The sequence below is a fragment of the Phodopus roborovskii genome, unplaced genomic scaffold, assembly GCF_943737965.1.
Source record: "Phodopus roborovskii unplaced genomic scaffold, PHOROB, whole genome shotgun sequence".
Lineage (NCBI taxonomy): Eukaryota > Metazoa > Chordata > Mammalia > Rodentia > Cricetidae > Phodopus > Phodopus roborovskii.
In genome coordinates, this window is record NW_026126597.1 from 1,265,174 (window position 1) to 1,281,168 (window position 15,995).

Here is a 15,995-nt window from a genome sequence, read left to right on the forward strand (position 1 = left end):
GGCTCTGTAGTTGCCATTTTTGACTTTGTCTTAAAGGACTAACCAGAAAAACTTGGCAAAAAATAAAGATGCAATCATTGTTAAAATGAGGAAAACCAGGGATGGGGGAGTAGATGGCTTCGTGATTAGCAGCATTTGCTAGTTTCCGAGGATGGAGTTCGGTTCCCAGCTCCCATCTCAGGTGGGTCACAGCCAGCTTCAGAGGGCTTGATACACTGACTTTCTCTGGCACCAGCACATGTGTGTGTGTGTGTGTGTGTGTGTGTACATGCGCACACACACACACAAATAAAATATGTACTCACTCACATATGGATATTAAACAGAGCAAAGGTTTACCAGACTACAATCCACACCTCCAGAGAAGCTAGGAAACAAGGAGGACCCTAAGAGAGACATGCATGGTCCCCCTGAAAAAATTGGAAGCATGAGGGGAGGAGGGAGGGAGTTAGGAGAAAGAGGAGGAAAGAAGAGGAGGGGGAGGAGAACATGAAGGAGCAGGAAGATTGAGTTGAGAGATGAACAGAGGAGAGCAAGAAAAGATACACATCAATAGAGGGAGCCACTATAGGTTTAAGGAGAAATCTGACAGTAGGGAAATGTCCAGAGATCTATAAGGATAACCCCTACTAGGTATCTAAGCAATAGTGGAGAGGCTACCTTAAACGCACTTCCCCTATAATGAGATTAGTGATTACCTTAAATGCCATCCTAGAGCCTTCATCCAGTAACTGATGGAAGCAGAAGCAGAGATCCACTGCTAAACACTGAGCCGAAACTTCTGGAAACCAGTTGTAGAGGGAGGAGTGATAAGCAAAGGGGTCAAGACTATACTGGGAAAACCCACAGAAACAGCTGACCTGAGCAAGTAGGAACTCATGGATCCCAGTCTGACAGCTGGGGAACTAACCAACATAGGACCAAACCAGGTCCTCTGAACATGGGTGTCAGCTAGGAGGGCTGGGCAGTCTATGGGGCCTCTGGCAGTGGAACCAGGATGTATCCCTAGTGCACGAACAGACTTCAGGAGCACATTCCCCATGGAAAAATACTCTCTTAGCCTAGATACACGGGGGAGGGCTTAGGCCCTGTCCCAAATGACTTGACAGACTTTGATGATCTCTCATAGACGGCCTCATCCTCCCTGGGGAGTGAATGAGTGATGGTATGGGGGGGCATGGGAGGATGGAAGGGAGAGGGAACTGGGTTTGATATGTAAAATAAGATTGTTTCTAATTTAAATAAAATTTATTTTAAAAAAGTAAAAATAAACATTTAAAAATAACAGAGAAACCTTAGCAAAAGAAAACATGCATGCACTGGAATATTATACAGACATTAAAAGGTATTTTTTGAAGATACTTTTGGAAAGTAAAAGACAAGACAGTGCTTTTTCCAAAGTAGTCTTTAATAAAAACATTACTGTGAAGATATACTTAAATATAACTTTAATGTTCAAATTGAAAATAAACTTAACAAAAAATGTAATTGTTGCATTTAGAAGGAGTTGGTTTGGCTACTTTAGCTAGTTATGTAGAGGAGCCTACTTACCAAAGCACCTCTGAGACATGTAAAGCTATGCTCACTACATGTGTGGACGACTGAAGTGTCTTACCCAGTTTCAAACCAGCAAATCCAAACTTTTAAGCCAGAGTATGGACTCTTGTCCCATCAACTATCCATGAGGCGAGGTTAAGTGTATCTCACTAAAACTATTACTCATGAGAAAGATCTGTTCTCTTCACAAGCAGTATTTTAATAGGCTTTTTGATACTCATTTGATAGCATGTACTTATTTGAAGAAATACAGCAGAAGGAAGTCTGTGAACTCATGAAGAGTTTCAAAGATTGGAGACCTTTCAACAGACAGTGTAACCATGGCGTAATAGTGTCTAATGGCATTAGAAATGCTCACAATACATTAAGTAATAAAAACAGCATGAATGCACAGTTTTATCATAAAAAAGCTTTTGAAATGCACAACTACGTTAGGGCTTAATTTAAACTATTTGAAACCATTTTTAAGGTCCACTTATAATGACCTGTTATACCCATCGGAAAGTGCCGTTTTGTGGTTTATAAATTAATTCGAAAGGCAGTGCCTACTTTCTTCCCTAGGCAGCAGTTTCTTCTGTAGACAGACTTATAAGTGAATCAAGCTGTCATCCCTTTTCAGGGAAACCAATTACCTTTCCTTCTGCTTCTTTGGTAGAGTTACGGGCTTCCTTTTTCCAGCTTTCCAAAAACTATCTTTGTACGTACTTTAAAAAGACAACCTTTTCTAATACTTTGCCAAGATCCTTTATTTTTATTTATTTTTTTTAAAGAACTATTCTTGACCAAGTTTGGAAACACGCATAGTGTTCACGCCACATAAAACCAGTGTGTTCATTTCATAGGCAAGTCCTCAGAATGTGGGATGCTTTTAGAGAACCAAGGGCCTGGGCTCTGGTGCTGGTTATTAATGTGACGAGAAGTTTGGTGAAAATTCTCTGCTTAGTGAAGGGGCCGGATTCTGTACTTCACTACATAAAGGAGGTGTTGGGAAATGTTAGAGCTAGAGAAGCAGCCACCACCAGGCCTTCACCAGGTGCACACATTTGGTGCTCTGTAAATACTAACAGTGGAATGGCGACCAGATGTTAAAGCGGGGTGCGTGTCCCTGTCTCTTAGCTCTTTTCTTCTTTTTCTTCCCAGCAAACCCCACCTCCCCTGGAAATGGGGAGGCTGAACATTTGCTGTTCAAACTCCAGAGACTTCTCAAATACTCATGTACTATTAGCTCTCTGATACGTTTTTGGTTCATACTGGGAACCCAACCCAGGAACTAGTATATGCTACCACTGGCGCTGTTGCTGAGCACTGCCCCGAGCTCTCTCATACATATTTACTGAGCGTCTGATTATGTACGGTGAGACACAGTCTAAGGAGCTTGCTGTTGAATGAGCAGTTGAAGGTACTTTGGTACCTACTGTGTGGAAGAGGTAGGTAGGCAAGGGATCTCCGTGACCTACATTGTAACGACTAACATCTTTTCTGGTCATTTAACTTTTTGGGTTGTTTTCCTTTTTTTGTGATCCTTTATAGTCAACAGGAATTGTTTCTTATATACTCCAGACAGAAATTTAGCAAGCACACTTCCTTGTCTGAGTAATTTGGGGATCTGCTATTGAAAACTTGAAGTAGAACTTGCCCTGGGTTTCTGCAGCATGGGAGGATTTGTTCAATACAATATTAGACACAGACACATTATGAATATAGATGTGTTCATTAAAAATAGATCAAGACTTTCAGGTTTTCTTTTTTTTAACTCTATTTTAAACATTCAAGGCGTTTTTGTATTTTTTTTTTTTTCCAGTAAGTTTTATTGGCCTAAGTCAAATAATCTGCATCTGGTCGCTTAAGAGGCCTTTTGTTCTTTGGTTGGTTTAGCATCTCATTAATAATCTTGTATGTGCACACCGAGGCACAGGTGTGGAGGTCAGAGGACAATCTGTGGGAGTCCGTTCTCTTTCCACCTACGGGTTTTGGGGACTCGGCCATCTTCCCAGCCCCTCTTTATTATTAGTGTCCACGTGACAGGGACTGTAGTTACTTGAAGGAGGAAGCTTTGGGTGACAGTAGTTTCTGTAAGTCTTAACTCACTGTTAGCAGCTCACTACTGTGTGCTATTGCAGTGGGTTTCTTGTTTGTTTGTTTGTTTTACTGTACATAATGCAACACAATGATTTAATAATGGAAAACAAAGACTTTGAACATTTTCCTACCATCATTCTTCAGCATACACACACACACACACACAAATATATATATATATATATATATATATATATATATATATATATATATATATATATATAATCTTTGGACTGGATTGTGTTTGAAGGTTTGGTTTTAAAAGTTGCTGAATTGACTTTCATTTTGTAAAAACAGAATTCGGTGAAATTTGGCTTGGGACTGGGACAGAATTTCCCAATAAATCATTCTAGACCTCCACTGGGAAGAGAGGAGATGTGAGGTGAACTCAGCAGGAGCTCATCCGGGTTCTTCACAGCAGGACTTAATCACAGAAGGGCTCTTCAGCCAGAGAACTTAGGGGCAACACTGTCACATGTGCTCAGTTTAAGGGTTCATTCTTATATGCAGCATGTGAAGCAATGATATGTATATTGATTTTTATTTAAACATTTCTCTTACACTCTATTTTGATCATACTCATTCCCCTCGGCAACTCCAGCAATGATTTATTTTAGTACATCTGGAAACTTTGCCTGCCTGTTAGAGTGCCTCTTGCCCTCCCAAGCCTTCAGATCTTACAGTCCCTGCTCACACTGTCACGCCCCTCATTCCAACAACAGCTGCAGGCAGGCTTTGCCACAGCTTCTGCCAAGTGCGGTATGCTAGAGCTTCTTCATTTTCTTCACTAACAGTCCACTTCAGTCACCTCAAAAAGTGTTGTGACCCTGAGTATCTAGGTATACAAAATAGGAACACAAACCAACCATTCACTGTTAATAATCCATAAAGAAATTTATTCTTAAAATGATTACTTGGTATACATGTCATTTAAAAATTATTGATTTCAGTTGCTTTTTTTAAGATTTATTTACCTCATGTGGCTTGGTGGCATTGTACCATGTAGTACAATGCCAGCAGAGACCAGAAGAGGGGGTCAGATCCCCTGGACCTGTCATGTGGGTGCTGGGGACCAAACCTTGGGCCTCTGCAAGAGCAGCAAGCACTTTTAATCACTGAGCCATCTCTCTAGCCCATATCATTTTACCATTTACTAAAGATGAAAGCAAATTTGCATACTAATGAAATGGATGTTTGTGTCCCCCCCCCCTTTTTTTCTTTTTATATAAGGAATTAAATCTTGGCCAAACGTTTGGTTCTGCAGGACATAGAGCCTCTTCAGTGTTTTACAGTGTTGGATAGTACTTTTATTTTATAATAATAAATTCTGAGTCAATCACTTTAATGTATAGCATAAAATGGCAGAAGTATGTTTGGGCCATTTCAGACATTGTTGGAAATTCTGTTCCAATCCTAAGCCAAAATTTGCTCAATGATTTTGTTGTTGTTGTGTTTTCGAGACAGGGTTTCTCTGTGGCTTTGGAGCCTGTCCTGTAACTAGCTCTGTAGCCCACGCTGGCCTCAAATTCACAGAGATCTGCCTACCTCTGCCTCCCAAACACAGGGATCAAAGGCATGTGCCACCAACGCCTGGCTAGATTTCCTTTCCTTCCTTCTTCTTTCCTTCCTTCCTTCCTTCCTCCCTCCCTCCCTCCCTCCCTCCCTCCCTTCCTTCCTTCCTTCCTTCCTTCCTTCCTTCCTTCCTTCCTTCCTTTCTTTCTTTTTGAGATAGGGTTTCTCTCTGTGTAACCTTGGCTGTTCTGGAATTAGCTCTGCAGACCTTGCTGGCTTTGAACTCAAAGATCTACCTGCTTCTGCCTTATAACAGCAACTTTTAAAATCAAACCCCCAACGCAGTCCTGTCCAAAGATATATATTTGAGGAATTATGGTTGAAAAATATTCAAAGCCTTTATTTTTCATAATTAAATCATGTTTTTAGAGCAGAAAACTATATGTGAAGGACTTATAATGTACATCAGTCTTGACTCTGAGCCCAGGTGTCTCAGGCAGCATTCGCTGGCATTCACTGGTGCAGTGTGGAATGTCCGTGTGCACGGTGTGCAAGCCCTGTGATCAGAACCAAGGCTGCATGCAGCCATGCCCCATGATGCAGCAAGGACAAGCACTGCCAGAAATACCTGGGATATAAAATCTCTTACTGTTGTCAAATTTTCAAGCCACCCACATTCAGTTATGTGACCCCATAAGGGGTGGTGACCTGCAGTTTAAGAAGCAAAGCCCGCAGTGACTTCTGCCCTTCTGAGTCTTACAGAGAATAAATGATTCATTGAGGATTCCCGATTCATTTGAATGTATCTTGCAAGAGTTTTGGCTTTTTCTGGTGACTTCTTTCATCCTTGCTCACTCCATTTCCTGCTCTAGTGAGTGTTTGTCTCACCAGTGCTTGGATGACAGGCGCACATTATAAACCTAACCTTTTATGAAAGCTCCGGGGACTAAACTCCTCTTCTCATAGGCCATCTCCCATGTATCATATACTCTCCTGATTGCTTGTTTACTTCGTTGTATTATAACTAGACTCAAAGCGAAGTTCTTTTAAAATTTTTATCATGGTTTTTGGATTGGTGTACAAAGTAAAGGGTTTCACCGTGGCATCTTCCTGTGTGTGCCATACACTTGATTCTCATTTGTTTCTTTCCTTCATCACTCTCTGTGTCCTCATGCTCAAATGGTCTTTTCCTTTCCCCAGAGACCCCCTTTCTTCTATTTTCAGACCTGTATTCCATTACACAAAGATCTCCCTTTAAGATCTATTCCTCCTTTCTCAATGTCCCCTTTCAAGTTTTGTGAACTTCAAACACACGTATGTAGCAGAGATACATATGCTTTTAAATCAATGTTCCATATATAAGAGAAAACCTATGCTTGTAGTTGTTGGTTTTTTTCTGTTCACTCTTTTGGGGGCCTGCTACCCAGCTCCCAAATAAATTACACATGGAAAGACTTATTCTTACTTGTAAATGCCCGGCCTTAGCTTGGCTTATTTCTAGCCAGATTTTCTTACCTTAAATTATCCCATCTATCTTTTGCCTCCAGGATTTTTATGTTTCTCTTACTTCTGTAAACATTTTTTTTAAATTTAAACAAATTTACTAATTACTTGTGAAAACAAACCATTTAAAGCATGAGTGTTTCAGTAACTCCCAGGATCAATCACTACAGTCCTGTGGAATGATATTAGAATAAAAAATTCTCTATAGCTGTGGCCCTGGTTTTGAACTCTTCATCCCAGTCACCTCCTGCTTTATAATTGCCTTTGCAAAGTTCAGAAAGCACTAGGGGACAGGCTGTCTGTCCTCATGGGGCCCTGGAAAAGGCAAGCAGTGTGATGGACTGCATAGGCTCTCTGAGGAGCAAGATTTACTTGCAACCACATTTTGAAGCATTAGACAATAAGACACTGTTAAGACCAGGAATGGGCATATGAAACAGAAAAGACCACTGAGTTAAACAGTCTTACAAAATGATGAATGACAAGTTAGTACCAAAGATTAATCCACTAAGAAAATATTCCTCAATTATATACTCACTGAATACTTTGCCTAATCTTAGAACTAAATTGAGCTTCAGGAACCAATGGTAGTGGCAATGAGTAAACCACCAAGCAGATACAGAATTTAACTTTATGTGTTTGGGTGTTTTGCCTGCATGTCTGCCCATTTGCCCCACTCCACCCAGCCCCCACCAATCCACTCCTCCTCAGTTTCTGTTCAGGAAAAGCACAGACGTCCCGTGGATATCAAACATGGCATATCAAGTGCAGTAAAACTATGCACCTCCTCTTGTATTATGGCTGAGCAAGGCAACCCAGTATGAGGAATACAAAAGAATCAGAGACGTCCCTGCTCCCACACCACACAACTGTCCCATGTGTAGAGGGCCTAGCCTGGTCCCATGCAGACTCCCTGCTTGTTGGTTTAGACTCTGTGAGCTTCTATGAGACAGGTTATCAATTCTGTGGGTTTTCTTGTGATGTCCTTGACTCCTCTGGCTCTTGCAATCCTTCTTCCCTTTCTTCAGCAGGATTCCCCAAACTCAGTGGGTCTTGGCATTGATTTCCATCAGTTGCTGGAGGAAGCCTCTCTGATGACAATTGGTCTGGCACCAACCATAAAAGAATGCAGACATTTATCATTTATTGTACAACCGAAAGTCCAGACCAGAAATGTGGTTGGCAGCAATCTGGTGTTCTTTCCTGAACATTTAATGTTTGTACTTCTTGAATTCCATCTTTGGTTTCTCTGTTATCAAGTAAATCCAGCCTTAATATAAGAATCCAAATTGAAATATCTGAACTACGTAGCAAAATCTTTTATAGTCCCATCAGCCTTTAAACCTTTCTCTTGAGAATGTCCAAATCCAAGCCCACTTTATAGACGTTCTGGAGTTTTCACAGGACATCTGAGCTGGCACACAGAGTGCTACAGTCCCAGCTCTTTCCTGGACACATTTCATCTTCAACCAGCCCACCAGAAGCGAGAGGCAGAGTGCTTCTGTAAATCTTATTTTCACTCATATTATGTGGCTTGCTGTGTAGCTGGGTGGCTGGCCTCTGATATCCTCCTCTTCCTGTTCTCTCTTGCTCCTTCTCTGTTTACTCCCAGATTTCTCCTTCTATTTATTCTCTTTGCCTATCCTCTCTCCTGATTCACTAGTGGTCATTCAGCTCTTTACTAGACCATCAGGTGTTTTAAGCAGGCAAAGAATCACAGCTTCACACAACACAAAAGAATGCAACACATCTTTGCATCATTAAAACAAATGTTCCACAGCATAAACAAATGTAACACATCTCAAAATAATATTCTACAACACATGCTATTTGTCTTTCTGAGTCTGGCTTATTGTAATTAACACAGTGCTTTCTGGTTGCATATGTTTTCCTGTAAATTTCATGATTTCATTTTTCATTATGACTACATAAAATTCCATAGTGTATATGCCCCACATTTTCTTTATCCTTGCATTTTTACACCTAGGTTGCTCCATTTCCAGGTATTTTGATAGTATGGTAGTAAGTATGGATGGACAAGTGTCCCTTAGGACCTTAAGTAATATACAAGAGTGGTAGAGCTGAGTCCAATGATAGTTCTGGTTCCAGATGTTTTTCTCTTTTGAGAAAACTTCATACCAATTTTCATAGTGGTTGGGCCGGTTTACATTCTCACCTGCAGTGAGTTAGAGTCCCACCTTCCCCATAGTCTTAGCAGCACTTGTCATTTGTTTTCTTGATGATAGCCACTCTAATTTGGGTGAAATACAAATCAAAGCACTTTTGATTTGTACTTCTCTGATTGCTAAGGATAATTAACATTTAATTATACTGCTTATGTCACTTATATATAAACCAAAATAATAGTAATAATTGAATTCAGGGTTACTAGTGGGTAGGGTTAAGTGAAAGGGGAGAGATTGGTCAAACAATACAAACTTTAAAGTTCTGGCCCAGAGAGATGGCTCAGCAAGTAAGGAGACTTGCAGCCAAACTGGTAACTTGTGTTCTATTCTGGAATCCATGAGGTAGAAGAAGAGAACTGACTCTCTTAAGTTGTCCTCTAGCCTCTACATGTGTGTTATGATACACACACACACACAAACACACACACACACACTGAAAACAACACATTGTATACCTTAAATATTCAGTTTTTGTCTATTAGACCCCAATAAGCCTGGAGATAAAGGACATGTTTTTGATCTTTTAAAATAAAGCCACTCAAAATGAAAACCTGATACTATTACAGTTATTGCAATAGTCATCTAATGAAAATTTTATTAGATGCATGAAAGAAAAAGTAACAGCATCAATTAAAAGCAAATATTGATCGATCGATTGATTAAAGCAATCACAGTTTGTACAACTACTGTATAAACAACAGGGCCTCAAGAATAACAGAGCTAAGAAATTCTGAACACAGAAGCCACACCATAAGGCTGGTACTCCAATATTATTGGTGGGATGAATTCTCTACAGTTATCACGTATAGAACAATGTATTATTCATGTATTTGTAGTGATGATGGTGTAGAAAACCACTCCACTGCCAGTCAAGTGAAAGTGTGTGATACTTAGAGTATATAATATTCCACAGTTCAACTAAAGAATTAGGTTTTTTGTTTATATATTGACTATATTATAGCTTTTGTCATTGTTTCTGAAGCCATTCTCTCTTACAATAAAAAAGTTTATCACAAACAAAAAATTAAAGTGGGGCCTGTCAAAATACTTAAAACAGAATATTTAGCTTAAAACAATATCACCCATCTCTATCTGTCTGTCTGTCTGACTGTCTAAGAAACAGTCTTTTGTTCAGGTGACCTTGAAGTTCAGAATCCTCTTGAGTAGTTTGAACTATTGGGAATTCAGCCACATGTCGCCATGCCAAATCCCAAACAAAACAATTTTGAGGTTTTTCTTTGATTCTAAAGACCTGCATTTTCTTCTTCATGCTACTACTAAATAGAGGCATGACTTTGGGTGAGTTATTCAGCTTTTGGGGGGCCTGGGTTTGTCACTGAGTAGGAGGAATATGGCACTGATGCGTTGAGGACATGGGAGTGTGCTTGTTGAACTCTGAGCAGCTCTGTGACTGCTCACACAGAATTGGTGCTACGCTTTGAATCTTGCTAAATCTGGGAATTCAACTGTGCTTTCTTTGGTTAGTTTTTATACCTGTTTTTGGAGGACACTATCATAGCTGTGGATAAATTCTCTTTTGGTCACTCTGTCCTGCTGAGAGTCATTCCCCAGGCTTCACAGACATTGAGTCCTCTCTCCCAGACTTTCCTCTCACAGAAGTGGTACTGATGTGGCTGTCTTTTTCTTTCACTCCCCTGAGGCCTCTTAAGCTGGAGGACTCATTTCATTCCCCATCTCCAGCTGGGAGTGCTCTTGAGCGCTGGTTTTCCTCTAAGTCTGCAAGGCGACAGTTTGATCATTTGTAGATATGAATCCTTGTGTGTTATGTGAACCGTTCACACTGCTTGGCTTCCCTCCCTTGCTGTTTGAGCCTGTAAGCACTGGACACAACAGTTCTTCCAGAATGCCATTTATACGTGATCTCCTCTACTTCACTTCACACACTGCCAAGAAGCAAGATCTGGCAATTGTCTTTTCTCTTTCAATTTATAAAAATGAAATTTGTTTCTTTGGTGTGTGTGTGTGGGGGGGCATGCATTCATGTGTACTCAGAGATCAGAGGACTTTGAGAGAGGCAGCATTTTCCTTCCACTGTGTAGATGTCAGAGATTGAACTCAGGTTATCAGGTTCAGCACTCGAGCCGTCTCATTAGCCCTTTCTTTCTACTTTTAATCCACATGCATCTAGCTTGAATGAAAGGTCTGGCAGTACTCATGGAATTATACCAAATAAGTTGGTTACCCACCAATGCTGGAGTTACAAGTTACAAGCTTTTGTCTCAGTTTTCTAATTCCTTGTGTGGTGCATTAGGAAACCATCTAACTTACCTCATCTCTCGATTCTTTACCTGTACAGTGGGGTATAAAGACTTCCAGACTAGGGACATAGCTCAGTTTGTAGAGTTCTTGTCTAGTACACCTGAGGTGCTGGGTGTGATCCCTAGCACCACACAGTCTTGGTGTGGTGGCCCACCCCTATAATCTCAACATTTGGGAGATGGGGGCACAAGGATCAGAAGTTCAAAGCAAGCCCATATAGAGCAAGTTCAAGGCATGCCGAGGATACATGAGACTCTGTCTCAGAAAGTAGATAGAGGTTGGGTTGGGGAGAGGGCTCAATGGATAAAGTGCTTTCTTTTCAAAGATGATGTCCTGAGTTTAGATCCTCAGCACTTATGTAAAAAGCTAGGTGTGCCAATACTCTCTTGCAGCCTCAGTGCTGACGGGCCAGTCTGGCTAGCCAGCCTAGTTAAAAGAGTGAACTCAAGCTTCATCGAGAGATCCTAGATGAGGAAGTAAAATAGAGAAGTAATTGAAAAGGACATCCCTGTGCAGTGGCACCCCTAAAAACTATCCAGTTCTGACCTGTTTCACTATGGAAGATAAAATGGAATGACTTTTGTGATCTGCAAAGGCCTGTGTACATGTCAGTTGTCACGTTCATCGCTCTAGTAGTTTTTCTGGGAATTTATCACCAGTTTTACATATTGTTTCCTGACTTGACATTGGTAGTTTAAGTTTTAACTCCCTTTTATTTCTTTCTTCTCTTTCCATAATCCTAAAATGTACTTCTAATTTGGTTACTTTGTCAATGTTCCATTTACCTTTTTGTGCTTAACCAGCCATTACATTCTTAGTACTGTAAAATAGCTATAGCGTCAGAGGATCAGAATTGGAAGGGTTGACCAGATGGCTCTGGGCATCTTGAATGACTATAGTAGACAGTGGATAAGGTGGCACAGAAGGAGCTTGTCAACTCCCTCCTTCCAGGTAACACTGGGGCGTTTCCTATTCCCATGGGCTGACTTGGGACTCCTCATAGTGAAAGTGTTCTAATAACTAAGAAAGATGACAAATTGCTCAGCACATAACACCTCATAAGTCCTGCACAATTAGTTTGTCATAGACATGCTTAGATTCGAGGGGATGCAACATAATTCTTGCCTTTACAAGCGTGGGGTAACATATGATTTGGGATCATATATATGTATATATGATCCCAAATACACACACACACACACACACACACACACATATATTTATATATATATATAGAGAGAGAGAGAGAGAGAAAGAGAAAGGGTCTCTCAATGTAGCTTAGGCTGGTCCTGAACTCGTTATGTTACCCAGGCTAGCTTTGAGCTCTTAGTCCTCTGATCTCAGCTTTCTGAGTTGCTCAGATTACAGGCCTGCACCATCTCACCCGACTTGGGGATATTTTTTAAAATGCCAGAATCAATGCTTTCATTGTGACCAAAGAAATACAGTTGACTACTGAGGTGAGTGAGATGCTATGGAAGGTCTCACAGTCATGGTAAAGCTTTTTGGATGTGTGTCTTTGTTTATCCTTTGTTGTATTAGAACCTCTAGCTGAATCATCTTCCTCCAGCTCTGCAGCTTTCAACACGGTCAGACATGTTCAGTAATCTGTCAGTCAGTAACATTTTTTCCCCTGCAGTTGCTCTTCCTGAGTTCCTCTGCTCTCTAGATCCATCACACAGCTGCTGTTTTGTTTTTTCCCATGAGGGTGAGAACTTCCTTCATCTTTCTCTGGGTTAAATTCCTCGATTCCCAAGTCATATGCCTTAATAGTTTGTTTCTTGAGAAAGGCTGCCTGGAGGTAAGATTTTAAAGACTAGAATCCAAGGATTTCCCCAACCCCACCCCTATCATTTCTCTGTGTGTTGAATTCCAGGTTTCAGAAACCCCTCTGAATTTTGAAGGCATATTTCTTTGCTGTCTGTTTACTAACTTGCTCATGGGAAATAAGATGTCAGTTGACTCTTGATTCTCTGCGTTAACTACCTTTTTCTGTTTGGAAGTTTTAGGCTTTTCTCTTCACTTCTGGTGTTTGTGCTTTAGATCTATTTTTTCTGGTTAGTAATTCTTCACAGAAAGTGTCTTTATGCAGAACAACAAAAATAAAAATGCACTTTCTTGACTTGAGGGTAGAGTGATCAGAGTAGGATGCTCTGGGTAAACTACTTAGAGAAATTACTCTTCTGTGGGTTTGGTGCACCAGAATATAGGACATGCTGAACAGAGCTTGGATGTTGGCCTCCATAGCTTCTTTCCTGGCTAGACACGGAATGTACTACTTTCACAGTACACACCATCTACACAAGAGACCCCCTGTGCACATTGACTGTGTGCTTGCTAGTAGTGCACACTGGCTGCACAATTTATGACCACAGGGCACACCGACATATGCTACATGACCATAGCTTACACAATACATGACTTCAGTACAAAATGATACATGCTGTATCTGGTGGGGCATTCTGATTTAACACTAAAATACTGAGGTACATGTTGATTACATGGCACATGATTGGTTCACACTGACACACACTGATGGTGGTACACACTGACTGCACACTATAAGACCATTGTGCACTATGGATGTGGTATTAAGCATTTGGCAAGTGGGCCTTGCCAATCTGAAGACTCCCTGCCTTTCATATGTGGGGATTTGCTTGCGTTTTTAATAATTCCCTTCTCATAGCCTCTTCTATCGTATCACTGGAAGCCTGTTTTTAGATGTTAGCACTGCTTACAGACTTACCAACTTCCTTGTCCTGTTGTTATCTCTTGATTCTTTCATTCTTAAATTCAGTTCTCAGACTCAAAAATTTCAAATATAAACTTAATTATACTGATATTCATATTGTTACTTATTTATTCATTAGACAGAATATATTCTGTAGCCCAGGCTGGCCTTGAACTCATTGTTATCATCTTGTCTCAGCCATCTGGAAGCTGAGATTACAGGTGTGAGCCATCACACCTTGATTCATTTTTTAAGGCAAAGTACTACACCAAGTACATATCAGTATAAAATGTGAAATTCATGATTTTTTGGTTTGTTGTATGTATGGCTCAAACAAGAATGTGTTAATGAGCAGTATGTTGGATGTCCCCCTCCAATGCTGTCTGTCACACCACCATGAGACAGTGTCTCTCAGTGAACTAGAAACTCACTGTTCCAGGTATGCTGGCTGGCAGGCTAGCGCTTGATACCCACTTGCCTTTGTAAGGAGATTATCAGAGCTTCTATCTTAATGCTCCTGATAGTTCTGTCTAAATTATTCATATCCTCTTCACTTAAAATGGGTAGGTAACGTGTCTAGGAATTTATTCATTTCTTCCAGATTTTCCAATTTCAAGGGATGAGAAATATATTTTCAAATATTTCCTAATTATTCTCTAAATTATATTGGTCTCTGTTTTTAATGTCTCCTATTTAATCTGTAAATTTACCAACATGTGTTTTCTCTCCATTTCTTTTGGTTATTTTGGCTACAAGTTTGTCAATCTTACTTATGTTTTCTCAGAACTAACTCTTTGTTTAATTACTTCTTTGTATTGTTCATTTCCCCTCTGGTTTATTAATACCTGAATTTTCTTAGTTCTTTTATCTACTGCTTTTGAGTTTCATTGGCTTTGCTTTTATGAGACTGTGAGCTATATTATTTATTGGAAATCTCTGTATGTTACACTAAGCACTCAGCTATAAACTTTCCTCTTTGAACTGTTGGTACTGGTAGGTTGTGCTTTCATCTTCATATTTGTGTAGGTTCTATAGCTTTTCTTGCTTTTGATGTCTAATCTTATTGTACTGTAATCTGACAAGGTGCTAGTAATCATTTGATTTTTCTTGTGTTTCATAAGATTTGCAGATTAAAATGTGATCTTTCTTAGAGAATGTTCCATGGGATGCTGAGGATAGTGCACATACTGTGTTTGTTAGATGGAATAGTTTTTCTTTTTTTAAATACGGAATGCTTCATGAATTTGCGTGTCATCCTTGCACAGGGGCCATGCTAATCTTCTCTGTATCTTTCCAATTTTAGTATATATGCTGCCGAAGTGAGCACTAGATGCAATATTCTTATTTCTGGTTGTGAGCCAAGCCTTTAATGGTTGAACCATCTCTCCAGCCCTAGATGGAATATTCTACTTGTATCTGTTAAGTCCATTTGATCTTCAGTGTAATTTTTTTGTTTTGTTTTCTGCTGATTTTTAACTTGGGTGACATGTTTGCATGAGTGGACTTTGAAATCACCCATTTCTCTTTATATCATAATCTATATGTCCTTCTAGCTCTATTAGTTTCTGTTTTATGAAATTGGTAAACAACATATTTATAATTGTTTTATCTCTTTGATGAATGTTCTCTGTTAATTTTTGGTGACTTTCTTTATTTCTTTGGAGTAATTTTGGTTTGGAATTTACTTTGTCAGATATCATGATAGCTGTGCTCACTTAGTTTCTGATAAATTAACTTCCATCATCTTTTAGTCTGTTGAGTACCTTTGTCAGTAAGGCATGTTTCTTGGAGACAACTGATAGTTAGATCTTGTTTTTAATACAATCAGATAGTATGTGTCTATCTATTGTAGGATTAAGACCATCATTTATATTTGGGGTTATTATTGAGAGATATTTACTAATTCCTGTGATTTTATTATTTGCTTTCTAGTTGGTTAGGCTATTATTTGTTCTTTTTTTCCTCTCCCCTATCTGGTTAAGGTTTTGATGGGTTACTGTGGTGTACACGATGGATTCTTCCTTAGTTCACTTCTGTACATATATTCTTATGACATTTCATCTTTACCATGCCATCACAGTTAGGACTCTCTCTGTTCCTTCTACATGTTTAGGATACCTTTAAATATCTTCTTTCCCATGGCTTGG

General features: G+C 39.8%; 1 non-coding gene across 1 annotated transcript; it reads right to left on the reverse strand.

Moving 5' to 3' along the window:
- Positions 1-15,068: 15,068 nt before the first annotated feature.
- Positions 15,069-15,175, reverse strand: LOC127236868 (U6 spliceosomal RNA). The gene has a single exon (XR_007835808.1). It is a non-coding gene; the product is annotated as a U6 spliceosomal RNA (small nuclear RNA).
- Between the last annotated feature and the right edge of the window lie 820 nt (positions 15,176-15,995).